Source organism: Elephas maximus, chromosome 23, assembly GCF_024166365.1.
Source record: "Elephas maximus indicus isolate mEleMax1 chromosome 23, mEleMax1 primary haplotype, whole genome shotgun sequence".
In the NCBI taxonomy this organism is placed as follows: Eukaryota; Metazoa; Chordata; class Mammalia; order Proboscidea; family Elephantidae; genus Elephas; species Elephas maximus.
Window position 1 is genome coordinate 27,771,984 of NC_064841.1, and position 7,347 is coordinate 27,779,330.

General features: G+C 39.6%; 1 pseudogene; it reads right to left on the minus strand.

Moving 5' to 3' along the window:
- Window positions 1-452: 452 nt before the first annotated feature.
- On the minus strand, window positions 453-6,881 carry LOC126066232 (40S ribosomal protein S3a-like; annotated as a pseudogene).
- Between the last annotated feature and the right edge of the window lie 466 nt (window positions 6,882-7,347).

Genomic DNA, 7,347 nt, shown 5'->3' on the forward strand with positions numbered 1-7,347 from the left:
TTTTAATTAAAGGATAATAGTTTTAGGTTTTCTGTGCCTTATGAAATATGCTACATTGTTGTCACTGTTGTTAGGTGCTATCGAGTTAGTTCTTACTCAAAGCGATCCCATGTATAACAGAAGGAAATGTTGCTTGGCTCTATGCCATCCTCACAATAGTAGGTATGTTTGAGCCCATTGTTGTAGTCCCTGTGTCAATCCATCTCTTGAAGGGTCATTCTCTTTTTCACTGACCCTCTACTTTCCAACCATGATGTCCTTCTTCAGGGATTGGTCCCACCTGATAACATGTCCAAAGTAAGTGAGACAAAGTTCCGCCATCCTCGGTTCTACATTTGAAGGTATAGCATCCTCAGCAATAGAATTTTTACTCACTGGTAGCCTTTTCCTCATTATTATTGAGAACTAATTTGCAACAAAATGTTCAAATCTTAAGAGTACAGCTCAATTAATTTTTTTTCACAAATAAGATCTTTTATTTGTTACCATTAAAAATCTGAATTTTAAACAGATTCTTGAACAGGTGGCTCATAGCCATCAGCTCGTTCAACTTTAGCACCTGTCTCATCTCCAGTAGCTTTTCCAGAGCTACTACCTTCACCATGAAGCTCCATGAGTTTTCCCAACCCAAACTTGGGCTTCTTCAGCATTTTTACTTTTCTAACAAACACATCATGGAGAGGATAAATAGATTGGCAAGCCTTTTCTATGTCTTTCCCAATGCTGTCTGGAATCAATTTATTGACCGCTTCTTTCAAGTCATTTGTCTGCACCTCTCAGGTCATGATCTCCATCATTTTCTTCCGGATCTGGCGGACTTGTTGATGCTGAGCATAAGATGTTTTCCGAATCTGATTGTTGCATTTTTTAGTAAAACCAGCACAGAACAGACGAAGCAAATAGCCATCAGTAGTCCTGACATCAACATGTGCTTCAATCATGGTCTGCCATTTTTTCACCATGGAGCACATTTTGTCACGGGTAAGGTCCATGCCATAGAAGTTGGTCAAGCAGTTTTTGCCCTGAACATCCTCAGTAATTAGCTTGAATTTTCTAAATACAACTTCATCATTCTGCAGGTCAGCAACGCTCACTTCAAAAACACGACCCTTGAGGCCATCAGATGCAATTTTTGTTCCTTGAGTTCTTGTGACTAGTGTTTTCCCAATATTTCTTATATTGAACATAGCCGATGCTTTCACATCATACCAATCTTTCTTAGAAAATGGATCAACCACTTTCTTCTTGGCTCCTTTTTTGCCACCTTTTGTAAGGTGCTTGTTCTTGCCGACTGCCACGGTGCTGCTCAGAGAGCCAAAAGGGCACAGCTCAATTAATTTTTACATAACCCATGTAACCACTGGAGCCCTGGTGGCACAGTAGTTATGAGCTCAGCTGTTGTTCAAAAGTTCAGCAGGTGAAATCCACCAGGCACTCATTGGAGAACCTATGGGGCAATTCTACTCTGTCCTGTAGGGTCCCTATGAGTTGGAATCGCCTCAATGGCAATTTTTTTTTTTTTAATGTAACCACTACCCAGATCAAGATTTAAAATATTTCCAACAACCCACTTGTGTCACCTCCTAGTCAATACCTTCTCAATTCAGGATAACTAGTGTTCTCATCTCTATTGCCATTAAATTAGTTTTGTTTGTTTGTTTTTAAACCTTATATAATCATACATTATATATTCATTGTGTCTGATTCTTTACCACACTGCTACATATATCAGTAGTTTGTTCCTTTCATTTCTAGGTAGTATTCCTGCTTTTTGGGTGAACATAAGCATTTATTTATGTTGGGTATTGTCATGGATTGAATTGTGTCTCCCCAAAATATCTGTCAACTTGGCTAGGCCATGATTCCCAGTATTGTATGATTGTCTACTTTTTATCATCTGATGTGACTTCCCTATGTGTTGTAAATCCTATTACTATGATGTAATGAGACGGATTAGTGGCAGTTATATTGATGAGATCTACAAGATTAGATAATGTCTTAAGCCAACCTCTCTTGAGATATAAAAGAAAGAAGTGAGCAGAGAGACATGGGGGTCCTCATACCACCAAGAAAACAGCACTGGGAGCAGAGTGCGTCCTTTGCACATGATGTTCCTGTGCTGAGATGCTCCCAGACCAGGAGAAGATTGATGACAGACCTTCCTCCAGGGTCAACAGTGAGAGAAAGTCTCCCTCTGGAGCTGATGCCCTGAATTCAGACTTGTAGCCTATTAGACTCTGAGAGAATAAATTTCTCTTTGTTAAAACCATCCACTTGTGGTATTTTTGTTACAGCAGCACTAGATGACCAATACAGGTATGTACTCAAAAGTAGAACTGGTGGGCTATAGGCTATACATAGGCTTTAGTAGATTTTGTCAAGCAGTGTTCCAAAGTAGCCGTACAATTTATACTTGTACAATTTATGAGCATTCCAGTTGCTCCACATCTTCATCAACACACATATTGTTTGTCCTTTAAATTTCAGCCATTCTGATACAAGTGTGTCAAAATCTCACTGAGGTTTTAATGTGTGTTTTTTTTGATGACTAGTGATGATAAGCATGTTTGGTGCAAGCATTTAACACACTCGGCTGCTAACTGAAAGGTTGGTCGTTTGAGTCCACCCAGACGCTCCTTTGAAGAAAGACTTGGTGATCTACTTCTGAAAATCTGCCCTTGAAAGCCCTATGTAACACAGTTCAGCTCTGACACACGTATGGTCACCATGAGTCAGAACCAACTTGTTAGCAACTGGTTGGTTTTTATTGATCATTAGGATATTCTATTTGGTAAAGTGCCTATTCACCACAGTCTTACCAATTTTGTAAAATTAGGTTGAAGTCTGGATACTAGTCCTTTGTTGGATATATATATTGCAAGGAAATCCTGGTATTGCAAAAATCTTCTCCCAGTCTTTCACTCTCTTAGTGATGGTTTTTCGTTAAAGTACTGGCTTTTTACATGACAAAATATAAACTATTCTCTTTACTAGAAGAAACAAAAAATTCAATGAATTGCTTTTCAGTTTTGTTTGACATCAACTATTGGTGGCTTTTAATAGGATATAAAATTATTTTTCCATGTGTTTGCAGCATACTTATAAGGAGAACAACACAAAATGAAGGTTAAGAGACATTGGTTTGGATCACCAAGTTAATGAAACGAATCTGATTAGGCGAGTAAATCCACTGCCGTCGAGTTGATTCCAACTCATAGTGACCCTATAGGACAGTGTAGAACTGCCCTATAGGATTTCCAAGGGGCGGCTGGTGGATTTGAACCTTTTGGTTAGCAGCCGAACGCTTAACCACTGCACCTTAGGCAAATTAGCATCCCTAAACTAAGGCTGGGAACTGACAAGCAAATGTTAGTCCTTTATTCGAGAGTGAATATGGTTCAGCTTAAACCTCTTACGACTGAACCAACAAGCACAGAAAGGAATTCTTGGCTGGACAAAGAAATATTATCAGGAACTCTTTCTTATCTGAGTTTTCATTATCCAAATTCCTGTAGGGCATGGTCATTTAGGAAAAGTTTATCATTATTTGAAAACACTCATTGATGAATTAAATATTTATAAAATAGCTTCCCTCTTGAACAACCTTCCCTGCTTAGCTAGAGTAACTATCCCTGATTGACCAGTCAAAATCTTCTCCAGTCTGTCTCTTACTGATTGTTGGATATTGTAAACACTGGACAATACAAAGCAACTAGATGACAAAGTGAAGTTGCAATGCTTGCAAAAAATGAAAAATTTCATGAAAATGATGTTGGAGAACTGTTCCAATCTTATGTATAGTCATGTGTGAAGGCACTCGGTAAAAACTGAAGAAAACAGACAAGGAATCAGATAAATTAACATCAAAAAAGGGAAAATAGGTAAGGATAATGACAATAAATGCTCACATCAGGTACCAGCTTAAATACCAAAGTGGGAGGGGGGGAGGAACTCCTCTGAAAAGTGATAAAATCCCTTTTTAAAAAAATTTTTGTAAAAATAGCCCTCTTTCAATGGTGTTGCGCGAGGGTAACATGAACCAAGGAGTATTGAATTGTTCCTTCCTACAACTCTGTCCTCGTCATGACAAAGCCACTCCGCAACATTATTTGGACTAAGAATTAGGCACAGTTGCAATTAATCACATAGGTTTTGTTAATTTTAAGATAATTATGTTCATTATACCTTAAAATTTGATTCCTGTTGTAAGAAGATTAATTCACCTTGGCCTTTTGATGATACCAAAAAAAAAAAAAAAAATTGATGCATCTTGTAATTCCATTTTCTGTGAAGAACTTTAAAGACGGAATTTATTTATTGCATGCACACTCTGTATCAGGCATTTTGCAAAAAGGTCCTCACTTTGCAGATAGTGTAATAGAAGCATAGAGCATATAAGTGATCTGCAAAGATCACAGAGATAGTGTTTGAATGACTCCATGGTCTATTTTCTCTATGCCAGAAAGCCTGCCAATCCCAGGGCCTCAAAATTGAAGGCAATCAGAGACCTAGGGTGATTTCTTTTACCCTCTAATCCTCAGTCCCTGGAATGAGAAAATAATGACTGTATTTTTACTCTTATTAGGCAGGTAGCAATATAATGCTTCATCTCTGCATAGGGCATAGGTGGCAAAGTCCCTCCACATACATCTCATTTGGTCCTGGAACCCCTAGTGGTGCAAACAGTTAACATGCTCAGCTGCTACCCTAAAGATTGGAGACTCAAATCCACCCAGACGTGCCTGGAAGAAAGGTTTGGAGATTTACTTCTGAAAAGCCAGCCACTGAAAGCTGTATTAAGCACAGTTCTTCTCTGACACACATGGGGTTGCCATGAGTCAGAGTCAGCTTGCTGGCAACTGGTTAACCACTCTATGAGGTGGCAGAGAAGCAGGCAAGCAGGAATCGGAGACTCAGAAAGCCTAAATGACTCATCTAATGACCCACAGCTCAAAAGCAGCAGCACTGAGACTGGAAACAACTCCCTTGGACTCCAGTGTAGTGCTGTTGTCTCTATACTGATCTGTCTCTTGGCATGGAAGTAGAACAAGGGAGATTAGGAGTGAAATTCATTACAAAGTTAACACCTAAATGAACATCTCCACCAAATACATTGACTTCATATTGTGACTTTTTCTGGGTGACTGACTTCTGTGTGGCTCCCTCCTGAGAGTAGTGCCCACACCAGTTAGAGAAAAGCATTGAGGTCACAAATCTCCTCACCTTGCAGACTCAAGAAGGTCTTGGTTTATGAAGCAAGGGCAGATTGCCCAATAAGCAAGGTAAGCATGGGCTTACTTGCTAATCTGTAGTGCACAATTTTAATCTTTTTCATCATGTCAAAGATTCTGCTTCTAGGTATGGCTGGCATCTGTCTCTCTCCCAACCTCACATCACCTCCCTACAGAATCAAATCTTCTCAAATTTACAGTCCTTGACAGGAACCGATTACCCAGTAAGCAAGGTAAGCACAGGTTTACTTGTGCTTACTTACTAAACTGTAGTGAACAATTTCACATGATTTTCCGATTTGCCTGTGTTTACCTTACTTACTGGGTAATCTGCCCCTGATGATATGTTATAAAGAAAACCAGCAAAAAGACCCCTCAGGCTTCTCCGTCCCATCTAGTGTACTATTCAGGACAGCCGATAGAGGGCGGTTGCCAAACACAGATCCCGTGAAAATTTAACAGTCCCTGAGTTGTTTTCTTTCAATTCGGTCCTCAGTTTTACTATTTCATTACCTGCCTGTGCCAGAGCGCAGCTGAGTCCACAGCTGCAACACAGCCAGGATTTATAAACTCTGTTTAGCCCTTCTGTCTCATAAAACTCTCTTCATCCAAATCTGTAAGATTTATTCGAAGAAGTCCTAAAATTGATTAGATTTACCTCATACCCCCTCCCTTCCCTCCTCTTGATATAATTGGTAATAATACAAAAAAAACAACAGGGTCAAAATATGGACCCAGCAATCACAGGATGGGTGGAAAAACACACAACCGTTTGTTCCTGCGTGATTGGTAAGGGGAAGCAGCTACTGGAAGCAGAAACAAATTGAAATCACTAATATTCTGAACTCTGCTACATCTAAAGCTAGTTGTTTTAATTCCTTCTCACTGTCATGTTTAACATGTTAAGCAATTAGGATTTTCTTTTCTTGCAGGTAAAGCTTTTTTTTTTTTTTCTTTTTTCAATCAGTAAAGCTTTTGCTCAGTTTCTTAGGCCAAAATGAGTGTGCGCTATCATACAATCTTGTATTCAATTCCACCCTTCCTTAAAGCACTGTACTCAAGTCTTTAGAAAATTCCAGGTTAACTTTCCTGCCACTTCTAGTTAATTAGTCACTCACTACTAATGTCTCAAAGCACAATTTCTAGATGACTTTAAGTTTGGCGGTTTACCCACCAACAGCTCTCAGGAGGGTAAAGACCTGACAATCTGTCTCCCTGCAGCAGTTCTACTCTGTCCTGTAAGGATTGCTGTGAGTCATCATGGACTCAGTGGTGCACAATAACAGACCTACTCAGCTGAATTCAAATTCTTTCATCTCCTTCTAAACTGCACACTGAGTCTTTGTACCTAAGGAATAAAGAGTAAGGGGAAGGTACTGTGTTCACCTAAGAGAACATCAAGATAGAAAAAAACATTTCTACAGACTTCAGGACGCAGATATGTGAACTAGTATATATTCATTATATATATATTGATATATGAAATTCATACATATGTTATATACATATATATTATTTATCTTGGTAACTAGCTGTCAAAGTAATAATTCCTTTCCTCTAAAGAACTCAGAAGGAGCCCTGGTGGTGCAGCAGTTAAGTGCTTGGCTGCTAACAGAAAGGCCGGCAATTGGAACTTACCAGCTGCTCCATGGGAGAAAGATGTGGCAACCTGCTTCTGTAAAGATTACAGCCTTGGATACACCATAGGGCAGTTCTACTCTGTCTTCTAGGGTCACTGTGAGTCAGAATCTACTTGACAACAACAGGTATCAGGTATAGGCAGAGAACTCAAAGGGAAATAGCAGCTATTATTTTCCTTTCTGCATTGTCCTTGGGCGGGAGGGAGAGAGGGCGAGATAAAAACTGTGGTTCACTCAAGGTCACTCAGTCAATTTGGTCCAACGGGAATTCCTACCTCTTACAGGAAAACATGCAGAGTCCAACTACACACTGGCCTTGACTGCCTTAAATCACGGAGTGGATTTGTTGTTGTTGTTAGGTGCCGTTGTGTAGCTCCTGACTTACAGCAACCCTACAGGACAGAATAGAATTGCCCCATAAGGTTTCCAAGGAGAAGCTGGTGGATTTTGAACTGGCGAACTTTGGGTTAGCCGTT